The 23,907-nt window shown below is 38.3% G+C and overlaps 1 protein-coding gene across 5 annotated transcripts in view; it reads right to left on the bottom strand.

Moving 5' to 3' along the window:
* The window catches only part of zmp:0000000926 (ataxin-1), a 46,349-nt gene extending 23,406 nt beyond the window's left edge, over positions 1-22,943 (bottom strand). For 3 of the 5 annotated variants that reach the window (XM_052593507.1, XM_052593508.1, XM_052593510.1), the window contains exon 1: positions 21,972-22,018. The gene's annotated coding sequence lies outside the window, so the exon portion shown is untranslated. Of the gene's footprint in view, positions 1-21,971; positions 22,019-22,867 lie in introns of those variants that run through there. The other 2 variants (XM_052593511.1, XM_052593509.1) reach the window with 2 other exon arrangements.
* Between the last annotated feature and the right edge of the window lie 964 nt (positions 22,944-23,907).

Genomic DNA, 23,907 nt, shown 5'->3' with positions numbered 1-23,907 from the left:
ACGAAAGATTCAAGTTCATCTAGGCTACTTTTTGTTTTTTTGGAAGAAGACATACTGTGATAAATGAGCTGTGAGGAATAAGAATAAATCTGTCATTAGTTTTTACTGTAACATAAACTTGTGCACATTAACTTCTTGAACTTTTCCAAAACTGCAATACCAGACTAAGATATGTAGAGTGCAACATTTTGAAATATGATAGGCAGCCTTGACTTATCTGCATTTTAGCTTGCATCCTGTGGTTATTTACTAAAGGGCACACTGACGCGCAAAACATGATTTTTACTTCATATTTTTTTACCACTGCATTTGTAAATTAATAAATGTAATTTGAATGTAATCTTGAGTACCTATAGAGTAGTACTGCATCCTTCATAACTCCAAAACGTATTTAGTTTTATTATATTCATAAGAGAAAGATAGTCTGTACCGATATTTCCCAGAAAAACACGACCAGCTGGAGGCGTGACGTGTGGGCGGAGCTAAAAAATCACGAGCGCCAGTAGGCTTTTGCGTTGAGAGCATGTGGAAGCTGTGACATTACAGTGAGGGAAAAACCATCATCCAAAACTAATCAGCTGTTTATTTGTGATCAAGAATCAGATCCCGAGGCTGAAACTGAACGAGAGCTGCAGCAGCAACGACTCGCTCCGAGCGGGGCTCGAACTCAGGTCTCCGGCATGGGAGGAGGACGCACTAACAAGGAGGCAGAGATATATTAAGCAGTTTTACGCACCGCCTGCGGTTCCAACACATGATCGTGACCCTTTTTCGTTGGGATTGCATCATCCTTAAGAAATAAACGATACGCAAATCCGTCGTCAAACTGGGCCTTGTTTGTAAAACAAGCATCTTCGAAATGCAGGGAACAAACAAAAACACTTGCACAACTCCGTTGATGCTCTGTAAAAATAAACTCCATTCACTGGTCCCTTAATGCAGTTTTTTTTTTTTTGGTAATCAGTGCAGGGTTGTCTTGCCCTGGCAACCAAAAACACACTCCTTTTGTGACATTTGGCGACGCTCTCGCTCTGATCAGTGAAGTCTGTTGTGCTCTCAGTGCTCTGCTATACGGGAGCGAGCACTCTTCCGGCAGACGTGCCCTTAGGACCCATATAAGGAAATTCTGCTCCATCTAACGTCACACAGAGCCATACTCGAAAAAAACTTTCCGAAACTTGTGACAAACTTGGGAACAAAAATACTCCTTCAAACGTACAACTTAGTTTTTGAAACTTTGTCCATGTTTAGCATGGGAATCCAACTCTTTTACAGTGTAAAAAAACTCAGTATGCATGAAATAGCATTTCACCCCCCCTTTTAACAGTAATGTCTGGAGTTGTTCACTTCATGCCTGCCAAGCCAAAGCCTGTTCACGTCATGTCTGCTACACCAGGGCCTGCTCACATCACGCTTGCCAAGCCAGAGCCTGCTCACCTCATGTCTACTACCCCAACACCTGCTTACAGAATGTCTGCTACGCCAAAGACTCTGCTGGAACTTAGGCCAGGACTGAAAGGACTGATTGCAAGTGTGATGGATCCAATGGTCATGTGCTGCCCGTTCTATTTGCCTCGTGAATTTACATCGCCACAGCTGTTTACATTCCACCTCAAGCAGACGGAGATGTGCTTAGTGTCTGCTTAAACAACCACCTGGACGTTGCCATCAATGTTAGCGGGGACCTTAATAAAGCCAGTCTTAGACATGTAATGCCAAACTTTTACCAGCACATTTCCTGTCCAACCAGAGGGAGGAATGCATTGGACCACTGCTATTCTCAATTCAGGAATGGCAATAAAGCTAGCTCGCTGCCTGCTTTTGAAAATCTGACCATACCGCCATCTTCTTCATACCCAAATATAAGCAAAAGGCAGCTCCAAAGTGGTGGGTGGTGAAATGCTGGTCCACTCAATCAGAAGCAGCATTACAGGACGCGCTCGATGACGTGGACTGGGACATGTTTCGGTCTAGCTCCACTGATGTCAGTGAGTTTGCGGATGTAGCTGTCAACTTTGTGGGCACGCTGAATTAGGAGTTTACACAAACCATAACAGTAAAAACTGTCTTAAACCAGAAATCATGGGTTGATGAATCAATCCGGGCAGCGGTGAATGCGCACATGGCTGCGTATAATGTGGCGCTCATGTCGGGAGACATGAGCAGACACAAAACTGCCCGTTATGCTATCTGATGCACTGTGAGAACACCTAAACAACAGTACAGAGAACGAATGGAGTCTCGTTTACAAATGAATGATTCCAGGCACAAGTTACTATCAGTACTTTTAAAAATAATCCCTCTGTCATTGTGAGGGCTGACTCTTAACTAACCAATGAGCTGAACCTCTTTTATGCACGTTCTGAAGCAAACCGCTCTGGCGATTTGAACAGTCTGCCAACGTGCACAGAGGAAAAGAACAGCTACGTCAGTGATGTATGCAAAATCACTGTATCGAAGGGTGAGGTTCGTCGAGCTCTGAAGTGTGTGAACAACAGGAAAGCGGCTGACACAAACATAATTTCCAATCATGTATTGAGATCATGCAATGATCAGCTGCCTGGATTGTTTACGTCCATCTTTAAAGAGTCCCTTGCGCAGTCAGTTGTCCCTACATGCTTTAAAAAATCTATCATCGTTCCTGTATCAAAAAACACTTACATCACTAATTATGAAGGTTTTTATATATAAAATATCAATTTAATGTAGTGTGGCAGGTTAATTATTCTATCTGCTGTTGGCCCCGGTTGGGGTGTGATTGGCAGACCAATGAGGTGAAAGTGTCCATGCTATTTAAAGACTCTTATTTTGATTTGGTGTGAATTTAGGTGGGTTTAGACGATCTCTCGAGTTGCAGCCGGCCTGCCTTGTTCCCACTAAGTCTGGTCCTGGAGAAATATCCTTATAATCTTTTGGGTATGTTCCTGGGAGAGGAAATTTTATTGATGCTCGTATAATAAAGTTTTTTTTTTATTATTGTTACTCAATTGGTAATTGACTATAGTTATTGGGAGTATTTCCCTGGCCCCCCACCAGGGTGGCAAAGTCGGATGAAACTAGTTGTGATTTAGAGTCTCCTTAGACCTATGTGAGTGCCATGTTTTGGCATAGTAGGATTACCTGGTTGGACAGGGATTTTTGAGTGAGATATGAGCATAATTTTGCGTTTTATTTATTTTTTCCCCTTCAGAAGCAGAACAGCAGCGTCCGTTTCAACCTTTTGGGCAGGTTGTATTCCCTTTATTAGTGGGCATGACAAGTATAGAGGATGAGATACAGGAGTTGCGAGAATTAGTGGCACAGTTGGAAGCAGACAATGACCGTTTGTGTCATGTAAGTAATCTGGCCCTAGTACTGTTCCTGTTGCCACAACAACTGAATCTGGCCCACCCCAGCCAGTTGAGGCTGATTAATACGTACCAGAATGGTTTGTTTTTGTACCCAGCGATAGAAGGTCTCCAAAATTTACTGGCAAATCCTGTATAGGTATTGATGATTGGGTGGAGGAAACTGAGACTTGCATGTGGGCCCGGCATTTGTCTAAAGCTGACAAAGCATTTTTTCTCTTTGAACACTTAGAATGTGAAGCGAGGGAGGAGCTCAGACATTGCCCCAGTTGGGAACAGGGAGATCCAGATACGATTATTATGATTTTACATGAGCTGTATCGCTGCTCTCATTCATATGTAGCACTCCAAGAAGCATTTTTCTCCAGGAGACAACAAGATGGGGGATCTCTGTTAGAATTTTCCCTGGCTTTGATGACCATCCTGGAGAGGGTCAGTCCCAATGGGTTACGGCATCCAGCATGGGGTGCACAGGTATTCTCAGTCAGAGTTGAGGGAGCTGCAGGAGATGTTAAAATCACAGCAGCAACAGCAGCAGCAGTTGTCATGACTCCGTGATGTCTGGTCCCCTGCCACATTTAATGGTGTCATGTCCTCACCTCATTGTTTGTATGGGAGGCGCACAAGTAGAGCTGTGGTCAAGTCCAGCTTTGTCGAGTCCAAGTCAAGTCCAAGTCCAGGACTAGTCGAGACCGAGTCAAGACCGAGTCCAAAGAGGTTCAAGTCCAAGTCATCTCCAAGTCCAAAAGTTTCAAGTCCAAGTCCAAGACCGAGTCCAAATGAAAGAAAAAAGGGTCCTCTTCAAGACCACATACTTAACTACTGATAATGTTTGTGATGCGAGAGAAAGCATATCTCCTATTCTAAGAAAATCATTTTACATTATTATTTGTAATGATCAAAAAGCATGTGCAAAGTAACAACTCTGTAGGACAGGGGTCTCCAAACTAGATCCTGGATGGCCAATGTCCTGAAAATTTTAGCTCCAACTAGCCTTAAAACACCTGGAAGATTAGTGTGTCTAGTAAGAGCTTGATTAGGTTCAAGTGTGTATTATTAGGGTTAAAGCTAACAGGGGCGTTACACAAGATCCCGGGCCCTATGCATAGGCGATCCTGATGGGCCCCCATGCCCCCGACCCATGAAAATATCCAGGTAAAAAATATATATTTCAGATTCATACTTTTTAAGGGCCCTCTCTTCCTTTGGGGCCCTGGTAATGAGTACTGGTTTTACCCCCAGTCTGACCCTGGGAGCTAAACTTGGATAAACAAACAAAGTTTGGAACTGTAAGGTCAAATAATTTTTATGCACTTTATTTTTTGTTGACATTATATCTGTGGTCAAAAATGTATATGACAGATGCCTTGGCACAGTGCACAGACACGCGCAAAGCTCGGGATATGACAAATGTGCGCAGCAAGGCTAGAATGGATACATTTGGCTCTACTGGACATGCGCACATAAATACAGCTAAATTTTTGTCATACTGTACTAGGGCTTGCATAGACTAGTCGAGCACTGTCTGAAACAATCGATTACTCCAGCATGCATTAACCATAATGAATACAAAGTGTTTGCAAGTACGACGTGAATTTTAGAATTACAATATTGCGTGGAGCTGTTACTATATGACCTTATCTATGTTGCATGTAAAAATAAAATATGTAATGTAATAATTAGGGTTGTGCCTGAAGCTGAATATGGCACGGATAATGGCTTTAAAAATGAATAACGCACAAGGAATAATTCTGCCTGAATACTCTGCTGAAGCTGACACAGTCTGGTGTTTGCTAGTTAACAGTTGAGCCAGGGCATCAGCGCCAGAAGTGAATGAATGTAAACTTTATGAGTGAAAAGAGCGCAAATCAAACACCGCATTGTTGTCGCCTCTCTGTGCATCTCTCAGAAATCAGAGTGTTGCAAGAGTAATTTTACCTATAATAATACATCATAGCTACACGTTATATTATTTATATATATTTAAAAGGCAAATATTTAAAGGGTAGGCTACGATATGATACGAATGAATGGAATAAGCACAGCGCGCTCACCAATCAAACAGCCGCGCTGCGCGTCTCAGTCTCTCAAAAACCAAATCAGTTTTCTCTCAATAGTAGGCTAATAATCAGCTTAGATACGGATACATTGTCTACTTGTCCTACATGTTTGCATCTTTACCTTTTGCTGGTTTGCGTGGCACACACACACATCTGTTTACTGAAGTTCATTAACATTAAGACTCGCTCAAAGTGTTCTGTAATGAAAATGTGTGCATTGAATGGATTCAGTCGTGTTCAAATGATCACTAAACGTTTGTCATGACTCTCTGCTTGCATGATAAATATTATTTTAGAAATTAATAATTATTTCAGTTTAACACGACATACTTGTTCAGTGATAACTACGAAAAAAAAATATAAAAAGTCTTAACAGTCTTATCAAGTAACTGTACGAATGCAGATAGGAAAAATGTTGTGATTGTTACAGATACAAATACTGGCTGTTACATGAAAATGTAAATATGTAATGTCATAATTATAAAGTTTTTAAAATTTACATTTGTAATTGTTGCATAAGGCTATACATTAATATGCGTTTATTGATAAAAAAAAAACTATTTAATGTGTATTCATTTACAATAGCATGAACCACGAGTAAAGCCGAGTAACTCAAGCATTTTTTATTAAAAAAAATCGACTAGTAGTAATCAGTAGTCTTGCAACCCCTATACTGTACAACAATAATTAGTTTTTCGTTATTGTAAAGGATACGTTTAAGGCTATCTAGGTGTAGACGTAAATAAAACACAATCTAACAGGTAGAAAATTAAATTAGAAACATCTAAACTTTTCAGGTCGCAGTAAGTGCACCGCTGGTTATGCACATCCTTTCCCGGAACAATACTGAGAGCTAAGATGGAGAAACAGATGATCATAGTTGTACAAGGATAGCCATTTTTTAAATGAACCTATTAGCAGAGCTACTGCAAGTGATTTTAAGTGCTGGAATTCCATTTATTCTTTGCTGAAACTTCTGCGTCATCATGGAGAGCGGGTCATGGTTGCCCAGCAACAGCAGACGCCACTGGAGCGCGAGCGCAGATTACAGAGTGCTTTGGAAAAAAGGAGAGCGGCGCGCCTAGCGTTTTCCACACGTTTTCAGTCGCGACATTATGCAAATGTGGTTTTGTTTTGAAGGAGAATTTTTTATTTTATTTTTTTGCTGGACTTGGTCGAGACCAACTAGAAGACTTGGTGAGTCCAATGGCCAAGTCCGAGACAAGTCCGAGACGACAGAAAAATGTCTGGAGTCCAAGACCGGACTCGAGTACTACAAGCCCTACGCACAAGTGCCCTGTTTAGTTGATACCCATCTCTTTAAACTGGCATACACATAACATACTAATATGCTTTTAATATCCAAATCCGTTAAAGGATTTTTAGGCTGCATTAATTAGGTAAACCGGAATCGGAAACACTTCACATAACACCCTATGTACTTGCTACATCATTAGAAGAATGGCATCTATGCTAATATTTGTCTGTTTCTCTCTTGTTCCGAGGTCACCGTAGCCACCAGATCCAGTCTGTATCCAGATCAGAGGATCACTGCAGTCACCCGGATCCAGTACGTATCCAGACCAGATGGTGGATCAGAACCTAGAAAGGACCTCTACTGCCCTGAAAGACAGCGGAGACCAGGACAACTATAGCCACAGATACAGATCCCCTGTAAAGAACTTGTCTCAGAGGAGCACCAGGACAAGACCACAGGAAACAGATGATTCTTCTGCACAATCTGACTTTGCTGCAGCCTGGAATTGAACTACTGGTTTCGTCTGGTCAGAGGAGAACTGGCCTCCCAACTGAGCCTGGTTTTTCCCAAGGTTTTTTTCTCCATTCTGTCACCGATGGAGTTTCAGTTCCTTGCCGCTGTCGCCTCTGGCTTGCTTAGTTGGGGTCACTTCATCTACAGCGATATCATTGACTTGATTGCAAATAAATGCACAGACACTATTTAAACTGAACAGAGATGACATACCTGAATTCAATGATGAACTGCCTTAACTATCATTTTGCATTATTGAGACACTGTTTTCCAAATGAATGTTGTTCAGTGCTTTGACGCAATGTATTTTGTTTAAAGCACTATATAAATAAAGGTGATTGATTGATACTGACTCAATGGTTTCAGAATAATCACAGAACATTGTTTTGTGGAGCTATTTGCACTATGGGGCCAGGATCATCTCAGGGCATGTCAGTGGTTGCAGCTTCATGCAGCCAACGAAACGTCGATACCATATGTTGGCTATATCGAGTCGGATGTTGAGCTTTGAAGTCAGGTAATACCAGGACATGGCATGCTGGTTGTAAGAGATCGAGATCATTCCAGGTGGCACAATGAAAATGGTGGCTGCCACTTGCTCTGTGAACTTTGTTCGAGAAACTGTGGTCTTTGAACCCCCCAAAACTGGGTTGCCTGCAGGTCATTGCATCAGTTGCATTAATGCGAGTGACCCATCATTAATGTAGGTACGACTGATCTTATGCTTTTTCGGAACTCTGTTTTGGGCACCCTCCTTTCTCATGGAATCCCTTTGACTGATTCAGTCCCAGTGCAACAACGGTACCGATGGATACCTCGATCGAAGTATGACATGGTAAAAACGCATATAAACCAGTAGCTGGAAATGAACATTATTAGGGAGAGCTGTAGTCCTTACACCTGCCCCATTGTGTTGGCCAAAAAGAAGGATGGCACGTTGTGTATGTGCGTAGACCATCATTAGCTGAATGCAAAAACTCGAAAATACGCTTTCTCTCTGCCACGTATTGAGGAAACTTTGGACTCACTGACAAGGGCTCGGTAGTTTTCCACCATGGACCATGGCCTAGGTTGGGGTGTGATTGGTAGACCAATAAGATGAAAGGTCTAGAGACGTATTTTAGAATCTGAATTTATTTGAATTTGAGCGCCGTGTTTTAGATTGATGTAGGCTGTTGTGCATGAAAACTATGGGCGAGAAGCTGCTAAAGACCTGAGACTAGAGCGCAGCATTCAAAACATTGGGTAGCCGATTTACATTGAAATACAATGGAAAAGAGCAGCAGTGGAATGAAAAATGTGTTCTGAGTGAATTAACCTATTAAAGGCTACTTCGCAAATAACAGATGGCAGAGTATTGAATAAAACAAAAACAAGCTCATTGCGATCAATTCCCTGACATAATATATTAATTGAGACCCATTTAACAGATGCATAATTTTAAGTTAGGACAACTTGAAAAGCAACAAACAATAACAATACAGTGAAATAATTAAACTTCGATTATCTAGCCCTCTATTAAACAATAAATATTAAAATATTCATCATAGCTTACTCAAAAATGCTGCTTTCTTAGTTAATCTTAGCACCACTTTCGCGGGAATTTGTGTCAGAGTAACGATTAAAATGTGACTTTGTGAAACGGACTGTCCTAAATTGTTGCTATAGTATCATATTAATGCTAGAAAGCTTTTTCAATTATAAAACACTAAACAGAAACTCAGACATCATATAAGTGATTTATTTGAGCAGTAGAAAAATACAATACGAATAATTTGAGTAAGAAAAATAAGAAAAATAAAAAAAATATTTAACTTTGTATGCCAATTACAGAACATCCTGAGATTGCTAGAAATGCAGCATTTACAATGAATTACAGTGAAAATACATACTGATGTGCTGATTTATATAGAGAATGCCAGTTATAGAGATGGTAATCATATAAATGCGCCATAAAGTCAATAAACGACTCTCTATTCATATAGATGGATTTTACATTGATAGCTGTGATTACACAGTAATAGCGAGCTGATTTGGACTCAAACAGATGGTAATGATGCAGATACAGACACATTCAACATAAAACACACTCACACATACATAAAATTTGTTTAAAAATAAATAATGTCAGATGTACTGCACGGAACGGAATGTACTGCATTTTTGTTCTTCATGTTTTGATGGGTACTGCTTACACAAATTTAGCAAATGCATTCTTTTTAAGATTTCCATTGAAAACAGCGATCTGTCGTCAATGCTTGAGTCTAAAATATTTATAACGATGTATAGTTTGTCAAGATTAAATGTGTCCCGTTTCATTGACTCTATTCTTAAATATTGACACGTGCGAACACTTGGAGTTGAGGACCCCCATGTCTGGGTGCAGGCTAAGAGGTTAAAGTTTGGGCTCAAAAACATTAGTTCACCCACTCCCAAAGCAGTTATTGTAAATGAAACTCTGTGTGACTGAAACCTGGCTAAAACCAAATGATTTTTTTGGTCTAAATGGGTCTACTCCATCAAACTACTGTCCCGTTAGACTGGTCGTGGCGGAGGTGTTGCAAAAATATATAGTGATATTCTCAATGTTACCCAGAAAACAGGATACAGGTTTAACTAATTATAAATACTTCTTCTTCATGTTACACTGTCAGATATGCAAAAGAAATCTATTGTATATCTTGCTCTGGCTACTGTGTATAGACCACCAGGGCCGTATACAGAATTCCTAAAATAATTAGCAGATTTCCTCTAAGACTTTTGGTTACAGTTGATAAAGCGCTAATTGTCAGAGATTTTAATATTCACGTTGATAATACAAATTATGCATTAGGACTTGGGTTTACTGACCTAATAAACTCTTTTGGAGTCAAGCAAAATGTCACCGGGCCCACTCATCGTTTTAATCAAACACTAGATTTAATTATATCACATTGAATCGATCTTACTGATAAAGACATTGTACCTATAAAGTGATAATGTTACAGACCATTTCCTCGAATTGTGCATGCTGCATATCACTGATATCAACTATATGGCTCAGTATTACCTTCTGGGCAGAACTATTGTTCAAGCCACCAAAGACAGATTCACAAATAACCTGCCTGATTCATCTCAACTCCTATGTGTACCCAGAAATTCACATATGGACTAGACAAAATGACTAGCAACATGGACACTTTATTTTCTAATACATTAGAAGCTGTTGCCCCCATCAAATTGAAAAAGATTAGAGAAAAACACACTGTGCCATGGTATAACAGTAATACCCACGCTCTTAAGAAAGAAGTTTGTAGTCTTGAGCACAAATGGAGAAAAACTAAACTTGGCAGTTTTTAGAATTGTGTAGAAAAACAGAATGTCCAGTTACAGGCTCTAAAAACTGCCAGGGCATATCCACAAACAAAATTGAAAATAACCAAAACAATTCAAGCTTTTTATTTAGCACAGTGGCTAGATTAACAAATAACCAAATGCCACCCAAATTAAATATTCCATCAATGTTTAATAGTAATGAATTTATGAATTTCTTCATTGATAAAATAGATAACATCAGAAAAACAATAAGAAATGTTGACTCTACAGCGTCTAATACTTCAGCTTCATTCATCGCACCCAAATATAAACTGCAGTACTTTACAACTAGCACTAAATAAACTTTTTAGACAGAAAGCACTAAATAAACGTATCACTGCTTCTAAACCAACAACAATGTTTATTACAGTAGATCCGGTGCCCACTAAATTACTGAAAGAGTCCTGAACAAATTTGTCTTGACACGCCTGCGGGTGTCGCTGTTGGACAGTGTTTTTTCTACTTCCTGTTGGCCTTCTGTAGCTAATCGTAGCTCCGTGTAGCTGTTTTTATTTTATTTTTTTCTCTAGAATCTTTATCTTACTATCACTGTATGTTTGTTTGTTTGTTTGGTAAGTGGTAAAATATAACTTAATTCACACCATATTTCTGATATTATCGATCAGTCTTATCAGATTAACTTTGATCGTTCACTTTTCCGTGAGTGCAGTACACCTGCAAAGCGTTAGCACTCGTTAGCTTGTCATTAGCGTTCTTTTCTCCTCTCCTCTCTCTCGCTTCAGTTTTTCACAAGTTCATCAAACAACCGCAGTAAGAATATTTCATCAAGCACGGTGAGTAATGGCTTCTCCTGCTATCGTTATTTGCACCTCTTGCCACATGTACAGTTTATCTATCTCTGTCGCAGATGAGGGATTCACATGTGATAAATGCAGGTAAATAGTTAGGCAGACAGAGAAGATTTCAGAATTAGAGAAACGCATACAAACTTTAATTGAGGACAGTAAGAATGTTAGGGCTCTAGATATGGCTTTGGATGCGTCTAGCTCAGGGATTCCTGTACATTGTCCGGTTCCAGCAGAGCCCCTGCAGCAGGGCAACTGGGTGACGGTCAGGCAGCGTAGTCATGGGTCAAAACACCGCTCTTCTGTTCCAAAACATTTAACAGGTTCTCCCCACTCAGTGATGCACCCACTGAGAAACCTGATACGGAACGTGAATATACAGACACCAGCCACCATAATCAAATGTTACCGGGAGCCAGAGCGCATGGCATCTTGGCAAATTTAAAAGTGCTGGCTAATGCTAAACGTAAATACAGTAAGATTGTTATTCATGCTGGCGCTTATGATGTTCGACTTCGCCAGTCGGAGATCACTAAAAATAACTTTAAAGAGGTGTGTGAACTTGCAAGCACGATGTCAGACACTGTAATATGCTCTGGTCCCCTCCTTGCTTACCGTGGTGATGAGATGCATAGCAGATTGTCATCACTCAATGGCTGGATGTCTAAGTAGTGCCCACAGAATAACATAGGTTTCATAGACAATTGGACGAGCTTTTGGGGCAGACCTGACCTGTTTAAAAGAGATGTTCTTCATCCCTCCTGGGGTGGCGCCACTCTTCTGTCTAGAAATATGGCAAATAGTCTTAGAGTTCATACTTGACTAACTGGGGCCCAGGTCAGGAAGCAGACAGACCGGCTAAACCGACCGTCTGCTAGCTGCCTCCCATCACAGAGGTCAGTTAATTTTCAGCACATAGAGACTCTTTCACCTAGATATCACTCTATAGAGACTGTGTCTGTTCCCCGAACTAGAAAATACAAAAAACGTCCAAACCAAGTTAAGGTTAACAATTTAAATGAGGTTCAACAAATAAAAAACAAATGCAATATGGATAAACAAATGATAAAGATTGGCTTATTGAATATCAGATCTATTTCTACGAAAACACTTTTTGTAAATAATATGATAACTGATCATAATATAGTTGTGCTCTGTTTGTCAGAAACCTGGCTAAAAACCTGATGATTACATTATTTTAAATGAGTCCACCCCCCAAGATTACTGTTATAAACACGAGTCACGTCTAAAAGGCAAAGGAGGAGGAGTTGCTTCAATTTATAACAACGTTTTCAGTTTTCTACTGTATACAGGCCACCAGGCCACCATACAGACTTTATTAAAGAGTTTGGTGATTTTACATGCGAGTTAGTTCTGGCTGCAGATAAAGTTTTAATAGTTTTAAAATGATTTTAATATCCATGTTGATAATGAAAAAGATTCATTGGGATCAGCATTTATAGACATTCTGAACTCTATTGGTGTTAGACAACACATTTCAGGACCTACGCATTGTCGAAATCATACTCTAGATTTAATACTGTCACATGGAACTGATGTTGATAGTGTTGAAATTATTCAGCCAAGTGATGATATTTCGGATCATTATTTAGTTCTGTGTAAACTTCATATAGCCAAAATTGTAAATTCTACTTCTTGTTACAGGTATCGAAGAACCATCACTTCTACCACAAAAGACTGCTTAAGTTATCTTCCTGATGTATCCAAATTCCTTAGCATATCCAAAACCCCAGAACAACTTGATGATGTAACAGAAACTATGGACTCTCTCTTTTCTAGCACTTTAAATACAGTTGCTCCTTTACGCTAAAGGAAGATTAAGGAAAACAGTTTGACACCATGGTATAATGAGCATACTCGCACCCTAAAGAGAGCAGCCCGAAAAATGTAGCGCAGCTGGAGGAAAACAAAACTAGAGGTATTTCGTATTGCTTGGCGGGAAAGTAACATATCCCACAGAAAAGCATTAAAAACTGCTAGATCTGATTACTTTTCTTCTCTTTTAGAAGAAAACAAACATAACCCCAAGTATTTATTCAATACAGTGGCTAAATTAACAAAAAAATAAAGCCTCAACAAGTGTTGACATTTCCCAACACCACAACAGTAATGACTTTATGAACTACTTTACTTCTAAAATCGATACTATTAGAGATAAATTTGCAACCATTCAGCCGTCAGCTACAGTATCACATTAGACAGTGCACTATAGACCCCCTGAGCAACAGTTCCACTCATTCTCTACTATAGGAGAGGAAGAATTGTATAAACTTTTTAAATCATCTAGACCAACAACATGTATGTTAGACCCTATACCATCGAAGCTCCTAAAAGAGGTGCTTCCAGAAGTCATAGATCCTCTTCTGACTATTATTAATTCCTCATTGTCATTAGGATATGTCCCCAAAACCTTCAAACTGGCTGTTATTAAGCCTCTCATAAAAAAAACACAACTTGACCCCAAAGAACTAGTTAATTATAGACCAATCTCGAATCTCTCTTTTCTGTCCGAGATACTAGAAAAGGTGGTATCCTCACAATTATATTCCTTCTTAGAGAAAAATGGTATATGTGAGGATTTCCAGTCAGGATTTAGACCGTATCATAGTACTGAGACTGCTCTCCTTAGAGTTACAAATGATCTGCTCTTATCATCTGATCGTGGGTGTATCTCTCTATTAGTTTTATTGGATCTTAGTGCTGCGTTTGACACAATTGACCACAGCATTCTTTTTCATAGACTTGAACACTTTGTTGGCATCAGTGGAAGTGCATTAGAATGGTTTAAATCGTACTTACATGACTGCCATCAGTTTGTAGCAGTGAATGAAGATGTATCATATCGATCACAAGTGCAGTATGGAGTACCTTAAGGCTCAGTACTAGGGCCGCTACTCTTCACGCTTTATATGAGACCCTTGGGAGATATCATCAGGAAACATGGTGTTAGTTTTCACTGTTATGCTGATGATACTCAGCTCTATATTTATTCTCGGCCCGGTGAAACACACCAATTTGAAAAACTAATGGAATGCATAGCTGATATAAAAAATTGGATGATGAGTAATTTCTTACTGCTAAATTCAGAAAAAACAGAGGTTTTAATTATAGGACCTAAAAACTCTGCTTGTAATAACCTAGAACACTGTCTAAGACTTGATGGTTGCTCTGTCAATTCTTCGTCATCAGTTAGGAACCTAGGTGTGCTATTTGATCGCAATCTTTCCTTAGAAAGCCACGTTTCTAGCATTTGTAAAACTGCATTTTTCCATCTCAAAAATATATCTAAATTACGGTCTATGCTCTCAATGTCAAATGCAGAAATGTTAATCCATGCATTTATGACTTCAAGGTTAGATTATTGCAATGCTTTATTGGGTGGTTGTTCTGCACGCTTAGTAAACAAACTACAGCTAGTCCAAAATGCAGCAGCAAGAGTTCCTACTAGAACCAGGAAGTATGACCATATTAGCCCGGTCCTGTCATCGCTGCACTGGCTCCCTATCAAACATTGTATAGATTTTAAAATATTGCTTATTACTTATAAAGCCCTGAATGGTTTAGCACCTCAGTATTTGAATGAGCTCCTTTTACATTATACTCCTCTACGTCCGCTACGTTCTCAAAACTCAGGCAATTTGATAATACCTAGAATATCAAAATCAACTGCGGGTGGCAGATCCTTTTCCTATTTGGTGCCTAAACTCTGGAATAACCTACCTAACATTGTTCCAGAGGCAGACACACTCTTGCAGTTTAAATCTAGATTAAAGACCCATCTCTTTAACCTGGCATACACATAACATACTAATATGCTTTTAATATCCAAATCCGTTAAAGGATTTTTAGGCTGCATTAATTAGGTAAACCGGAACCGGAAAAACTTCACATAACACCCTATGTACTTGCAACATCATTAGAAGAATGGCATCTACGCTAATATTTGTCTGTTTCTCTCTTGTTCCAAGGTCACCGTGGCCACCAGATCCAGTCTGTATCCAGATCAGAGGGTCACTGCAGTCACCCGGATCCAATACGTATCCAGACATGATGGTGGATCAGCACCTAGAAAGGACCTCTACATCCCTGAAAGACAGCGGAGACCAGGACAACTAGAGCCCCAGATACAGATCCCCTGTAAAGACCTTGTCTCAGAGGAGCACCAGGACAAGACCACAGGAAACAGATGATTCTTCTGCACAATCTGACTTTGCTGCAGTCTGGAATTGAACTACTGGTTTCGTCTGGTCAGAGGAGAACTGGCCTCCCAACTGAGTCTGGTTTCTCCCAAGGTTTTTTTCTCCATTCTGTCACCGATGGAGTTTCGGTTCCTTGCCGCTGTCGCTTCTGGCTTGCTTAGTTGGGGTCACTTCATCTACAGCGATATCATTGACTTGATTGCAAATAAATGCACAGACACTATTTAAACTGAACAGAGATGACATAACTGAATTCAATGATGAACTGCCTTTAACTATCATTTTGCATTATTGAGACACTGTTTTCCAAATGAATGTTGTACAGTGCTTTGACGCAATGTATTTTGTTTAAAGCGCTATATAAATAAAGGTGATTGATTGATTGATTGAGTTGTTACCTGTAGCAGAAGAACTGCCTCCCGATATTATTAACTGAACATTATCTTTAGGTCACGTCCCAAAACCATTCAAGCTGGCGGTTATTAAGCCTCTTATTAAGAAACCACAAGTAGATCCTAGTGAACTTGCAAATTATAGTCCTATTTCAAATCTTTCATTTATGTTGAACATTTTTGAAAAAGTTGTATTTGCTCAATTGTGCTCCTTCCTACAAAAAAAAAAAAAAGGTTCAAGGATCTGTATGAAGATTTTCAGTCAGGTTTCACCCCCCACCATAGCACACAAACTGCACTTGTTAAAATTACAAATGACTTGCTACTTGTGTCAGATCAAGGCTGCATCTCATTTCTAGTTTTACTTGATCTTAGTGCTGGTATGACACCATAGATCATGACATACTCATAGATCGATTACAAAGCTATACAGGTATTCATGGACAGGCTTTAAAATCATTTAGATCCTACCTGTCTGATCACTACCACTTTGTTTATTTAAATGGGGAGTCATCTCATTTATCACCAGTTAAATATGGAGTGCCACAAGGATCTGTCCTAGGTCCTCTGCTATTTTTCAATATACATGTTGCCCCTTGGTAATATTATTAGAAAGTACGTAATTAGTTTCCACTGTGATGCTAATAATACTCAACTATATATGTCAACGAGACCAGATGAAGAGTCTGTTAAAAATGTAAAAGATTGGATTACCAATAGTTTTATCCTATTAAATTCAGATAATACAGAGATATTATTGATTGGACCAAAAAACAGTACACAGAATCTCGTAGATTACAGTTTGCAAATAGACGGATGTACTGTTACTTCCTCTACAGTCAATCTGGGTGTTATATTATACAGAAACTTGTCTTTTGAATAGCATATTTCCCATATTACAAAAACAGCATTCTTCAATCTTAGAAATATTGACAAACTACTAAACATGTTACCTGTTTCTGATGCTGAAAAACTATTTCATGCATTCATGACCTCTAGACTGGACTATTGGAATGCATTTATATGTGGTTGTCCTGCATCTTCAATAAATAAGCTACAGATAGTCCATACCAGTCCTTACCAGGTCAAGAAAATATGATCATATTACCCCAATTTTACAGTCTATGCACTGGCTACCTATTAAGTTCAGAAATAATATTATTACTTACCTATAAGGCCCTAAATGGTTTAGCTCCTGAGTACCTAACTTCAAATAATGCATCTCATAATTTTGGAATTCAGTTTTATCTTATCAAATGCACATTATTATTCTTTAGCTTGGGATAAACTAATTAATTTTACTTGGTTGGAACAGCAGCTATGCTAATTATGTCTTTATTTGTTTCTCAGTTTTGCCACAGGATTTACATCCCATGGTAACCAAGATTTACACAAGCTTCAGTCTGGATCCAGAACAACTGAGAAGAGATGACACCAACCCCTCAGAGGACCTCATATGATGCTTACCCTGAAACAACATACAGAACTACCAAATATTGCTACAAGTGTGATTGCATCATATAATAATTGCTGTTAATAGTGTTCATCGTCTGTTTGACTACATCTTTTTTAATTTTTCTGAAAGTGTCTGCTATATGCACATAAACAGACAGATAAGCTACTACTAAATATTGTAGAAACCTAATTTTCTGTAAAGCAGCTTTGCAATGATTTGTATCATAAAAAGTGCTATACAAATAAACATGAATTGAAATTTATGAGAGGCTTATCAAGAACACAATCTGCTCCTGATATATATATGAGAGATTGAATAGGCCAAACATAAAATGACAATCTGCAAATGGCAAAGATGTTAAGACGGCCTAGGAAGATTCTGATGTGGAAGCCAAACTCCAGAGTGCCCCAATACAGGCTGCATGCCTCTTGTTGCACATTTGCTGAAGAACAAGTAAAAAGTGTAAAAGTTACTACCACCAAAGGATAGAGAGATTTTATCTTGGTGTGCCTTCCAAATGCTTACACAAATTTAGCAAGAGAGAAAAGGAATTTGGAGATAGTGACAGAATCCTTCAAGGTAACTAAGAATGTCTCACCATCCAGAGAATGTTGCAACTATTTTTAAGGGAATGGAATTAACAGGCAGGCCATGTCTTTGATCATAACTGACAATATTTTGCAGCAAGATGTGTTTCAGACAGGTGAGGACTACGTTGCAAAGCACTGGTTGAAGTTGCTACAGGTGTAGCTATGTATACTGTAAGTAATATGATGGAGGCCAAACTGCAGAAACCAGTGAACAGTTGGTAGAGGGAAATGCCGAGGTAATTTATTAATTAAGGTAAAGATTGTAGATCTGAGCTGTTGTTTAACTTCTGGAAATTAAAATGGCCACAAACCATTTACTGTCTCTTTTGACACTGACTGCTCCTTATATATTCTACTCTTGTGATGTTCCATGGCCAGAATGATCAAACTTTTCACAAATGTTCTTATAGATTATGTGCTTATGTTGCTGAGGTGTTTTTTTTTCTCCTTGCTTCCCTAATGTTATGCTGTATTTCTTCCTCAATTCCCTGTCTTCCTGTTCTGTCTTCCCCTTGTCATATTGTATGTATGTATGTACTGTATGGACAGGTTGATGGCTAATTTCAATGGTACGTGTGACTAGTGACAATAAAGGGCTACTACTGCTACTATTTTGCACTATACAGTATTCGGCAGGTGGATTTAATGTTGTGGCTGACCAGTGTAGCTATATATATATATATATATATATATATATATATATATATAGAGAGAGAGAGAGAGAGAGAGAGAGAGAGAGAGAGAGAGAGAGAGAGAGATTTTTTTTCTTCTTATAATTTTTATCAGGGTCCTATGTGTAGGTTCGGTAATTTCACTTAAACTGGATAACTGAACATTAACATAGGAGGTTGGTAAAAATGCTAATTTTAAAAATGCTAATTCATTTTTTTTTTTGCATGGGCCATAGGCTGATGTCATGTGGTGAGTTTTCTTGTGTTGTAGACATCATTTTGTTGACTGGTGCTCATAGGTACATTCTGGGTCACACTTTAAGGTCCAGTTCTTTCCATTAAATACAGCATTTGTCTCAATAAACTCCTAATTTGCAGGTATAAAGTAGGATTAGGAATGTATAATATGGTCATCCAAAATATGTGCTTAATAAGCACTAATAAATAGTCAGTATGCTAATAAAATGCATTCTTATAAGCAACTAGTTAAAAGTGAGAACTGGTTCCTAGACTAAAGTGTTACCATATTCTGTGTACAAGTGAGGTCTGGTGAAAATACATCACATCTGTTTTTGCGAGCTCATAAAATTGCACAAGTGATCAATTTTGAATATTCTTCATGATATATTGCATATACTGCATGATTTGAGGCGTAAGTCATGTCTGTAGTACAAACAGTGCAGGAAAAGTTATGTGCCAAATTGAATGATTAGTATCAGGAGTTTGTCTCAAATCCTTAACTTCTTAATTGCTTAAGAAGAACCACTATTAATTAGAATAGTATTTTATAAGCAGATTATTTTGATATATTACTAATAAATTTAAACAAGTTAAGTATCAAACAGATTGACTTGCACTGAAATAATCAATGATCCATTGAGAGGAGAAGAGATAGTGAAAGAGATAGCATTGCTAATCCTCTGACAGTTGAAAGGCCAAAGCCAGATTAGTTGAGTTCTGTGTGTAAAGCTGTCTTCAAAGCACAGGGCAAGCCATGTTGGTATAAATAGGGCTGCAGCATCTAAGCCATCTTTCACGAGTCGGTTAATTTCATCCTGGACTGCTGCTGATTAAGGTTGAAGAATTACTTTTTTTTATGACAAAAGTCTTTATATGTTATTTAATTAAACTTCATGCTGTGTCCTGATCCCAGAAAATGTCACTTTTCACTGAAAGAAAACAGTAAGATGAGTTAATGTCCTAACAATCCACATAACTTCATTTATTTTAAAACTCATCTGTGTGATATTCTCTCTCTATTCTGCTGTTTTTAATCAAGCGAGGATTTGCATAAATAAGAAAGCTATAAACATCATCTTGTTTCAACTCCATCTTCCCATACAGGATTAGGGGAAATAGTGCTTTGGCACATGCACAGCCAATCTACGCTCCTAATCTGAGGTCATTGTGGGTATAAAGGAGGGGATGAATGTGGCGAACAAAGCTGTTAGCTCAGAATCCAGACACCACTATAAAATATGCTCACAACCTATAGTGCTTGAAAATGTATGTATTCATCAAGATTTCTTCTGTTTTTCTGATTATGTAATACCAAATAAAATATAGGGAGAAATTTTGGACACTATAGCAGTACTATATGGTTATTGCTGATGGGTTTAAATCAAGTGTGCAGTACATACATAGAATGAGAATTGATTACACACATGAGTGGAATCATACATATGGTTGGGCAAGCTTTTCAGTTCATTGTGAGTATTGCTCAGTACTCACAATAAAGTAACTTCTCAGAGATTACTACGATGTTTAAGGCCAAAAAACAAATTAACAGCAGAGTGATAACAGACAGATGTATGGGACACAAGCAAGTGTAATTGTCTGTTTAGTAAATAAAAACAAAATATTTGTATTTATATGCCAATAAATTGTCTGTAGATTTTTGTAATACAGCTTCTGACTAGCTGAGGACATGCTGTAAGACATGCGGTAAGACAGCATGTCAGCAGCTGAAGATGACTGACATAAATCTGATTTGCTGATGATACTAAGCAAGAATATGAATGGTTAAAGATGCATAACAAGCATCCAATTGCTTGCAAATGTGTAAGAAAGCATGTGGAAAACTGAAGTATTTTACATGGAACAACTAGGGAAAAGTTAACAACTTTAATTGCAAAAGAAATTCAATAGGCTCTAAGAATGATTGAATAAGAGTGATTTTGATTTCTCTCTTAATGACATGGTAGCCCAACATATGTTTCTTTATTTACAGTTTTATTTATAAAAATGTGTTTTTCATGTATACATAAAAAATATTTATATATTCTGTGATTATATTGTGTATTAAGAAATGTTTAGTAATGTATGTGCAATGAATGAATGAATGAATGAATGAATGAACGAACAAACAAATGAGTAAGTTAGTAGTAGTTGAATGAGTAATTAAACAAAATGGAGGATCTACATTGGTGATAAAAGTATCATTCTTCTAAAACAATAAACTAGAAATAATAAATGAATGGAAATACTTTATTTTTAAGGACCAAATCTTACTATCAACTAGTAGCTTATTAGCATGAATATTACTAGCATGGTGTCTCTTTATTAAATAGCCTACCTGTGGTACCTATACTGGCACATATTACTGTCTTATTAGATCCCTTAATCTACCTCATACCTCCTAATTTAACAACTACCCTTAAAGGTGCTGTAGGGAACTTTTGTAAAAAATTTGCAGAAAGTCATGCGCTCCCGGTAAAAAATAACCAATCAGAGCTGCGGTCCGTAACTTTGTTTGTGTTCAAAATGTAGAAAAATGTATATAATAAGTGAGTACACCATGAATCCATTTTCCAAACCGTGTTTTTAGCTTGTCCTGAATCACTAGGGTACACCTATAATAAGTGTTTATATTCGGACAATTTTAGATTGCTTCGGGGATACTGCGGTCGGAGTAACCCAGTACCTTTGTGATTCTTCATAGACATAAACAGAGAGAAGTAGTTCCGGCTACGATGTTCTTCCGCAAGACGCAAGCAGTTCTGTTTATTAACCGCTAGAGCGTCAAAAGTTCCCTACCGCAGCTTTAACAACTAACTATTATTTAGCAGCAATTTAGGAGTTTGAGAAAAAAATTCTGTATTATATATTATGCATCGTTACATTGTGCACATCTAAAACATATTCTTCTTTTTAAACTCTAGTTACAGTCCCCCTGAATGTGTATTCACACAGAGAGAGAGAGAGAGAGAGAGAGAGAGAGAGAGGAAAACAAGACAAATCACTGATTCAAATAACATTAAGTAGTCTTTTATGAGTGAGTCATGAGCCATGAGACTGGACTAACCTGCAGAATGAACGATTAACTAACCAGCAGACACTTGACAGCCTAAGTCTGTAATAGAGAAGCACAAACCAGAATAATTACTCTATTCACACACCCACAGACTCACTCCTGCTCCCTCCACCTCACTCTCTCTCTCTCTCTCTCTCTCTCAAACACACACACTCACACGTGTGTGAATGCTACTGTAAAAATAGACATCTTAAAGAGGCAGCAGCTGCCTGAAAATCACTGACAGTTAACCGACAGTTATAATATCTTATATTTTTTTTAAAACGAAGAAAACAAATCTATAAAATATCCCAATATAAAAATATTGAGATTCTTGTGATTGATACAAACTAAGTTTTGATGATTCAAAAAACAAATCACTATGCAAAAATGGCATTTACATTATATACAGTGCATCTGAAAAATATAAAAGGCTATCAAGTGTAAAGTATAATAATAACAACAAAATTTATACACATACTGTACATAAAACATTTTTTCTCAAAGGCGTGTTCTTGAATGCCTGACGATGGTCAGATTTAACATTTAAAGGGTCAGAGCAATTTGAAATAGATCATACGATAACAAGTGTGTGTTTCACTCTGACTGTGCAGAACTGTAAAACAAAACACACTGATCAGTCATGCCTTGTTTGAGAGCAGCTGAGGCCATCAGCTTGCTTGTTTCTAACAGTTTCAGTGCTATCCTCTAAATGCGGTAAATCACAAACGCTGTCTCTGTGCTTTTTATGTAAAGCTGGTGACTTTGAAGAACATACTCACACACACTTAAACATTGTCCTGTCATTGCTCGAATACCCACACCACATGCCTCACACACTCCCGTATGTCTTGAAGACACTCAGTAAAACTTATCAACATGAGCACACACATTCAAAAGTGTCCTACCTCTTTGGGTGTCTTTTTATGGTGAGTGATCATGGGAAAGCAGCTGAAGCATAGCAGGCAGAAATATCCAGCATGATGCTGTAAACTGTCTTTTTCCTTATCTTGTCTTCACCTAGTCACTCATTTGCTGTATCTTCTGTATTCTCACCCGCTGCGAGCAGTCATTTTCTCTCTCTACAGCTCGCTCTGCTTTCTTTTGGTTTCATGCACACACACACACACACACACACTTCAGCTCCTTCACCCTTTGTGACCCCCTCCTGTTTCTCCCTCTTTCTGTGGGTGTATAATTAGACACAGTCCTGTTGTGATACAGCTTTCACTCATTGTGGGAACGTCTCTGAGCTGCTGGACGTGCTGGCAGGAAGCCGAGCAGCTTTGCTCATTAACCTCTTAAGAGCTGGGGAATGTACCGGCACTGCATGCCCACCATTGGCCACTTCCTCCTCCTAGCCCAGCCAAGGGCTGCTTTGATTGGCTGCTGCACTGCATGTTTCAGTACAGCAACTCATACCATTGGCTTAAAGTGCCACATGCACCGGCTTGCAGCTTGTCTACATGCCCTGCTTTTCATTTAACCACCAACTTTTTAAATACTTATCGAACAACAATTAGTAGTAAAATGCCTTCTAGTTTTGTTGTCAATCGCTGCTTGCAAACTATTATACTAGAATGTTGTCACCTTTAAAGCCATTTTATTCCTCACATGATTGATGCTGTTTTAAAATGTAAAGTTAAAAAGCAAAGGTTTCCCGTGCATGAAGGTTCCCTTTGTTTTTCCCATTTGCTGTATAACTACACCGTTACCTATGAAGTCATCAAAACAAACAAATTATATATATATATATATTCTTATCATGTTGAAAATCATAACAATCAAGTTTATTTATTACTAATTTTATTCATTTATTTGTTTTAGATTTATTTTATTTTTTGTGTATTCTGAGTGAACTTGTGTTTTGAGTAGTTTATAATTTATAGCTTTATGGCTGCTTCTTTAAATGTTATTGTTTATATATATATATATATATATATATATA

Source organism: Carassius gibelio, chromosome B23, assembly GCF_023724105.1.
Source record: "Carassius gibelio isolate Cgi1373 ecotype wild population from Czech Republic chromosome B23, carGib1.2-hapl.c, whole genome shotgun sequence".
Classification (NCBI taxonomy): domain Eukaryota; kingdom Metazoa; phylum Chordata; class Actinopteri; order Cypriniformes; family Cyprinidae; genus Carassius; species Carassius gibelio.
Note: the sequence above shows the minus strand (reverse complement) of the source record. Positions and strands in the feature narration are given on the sequence as shown.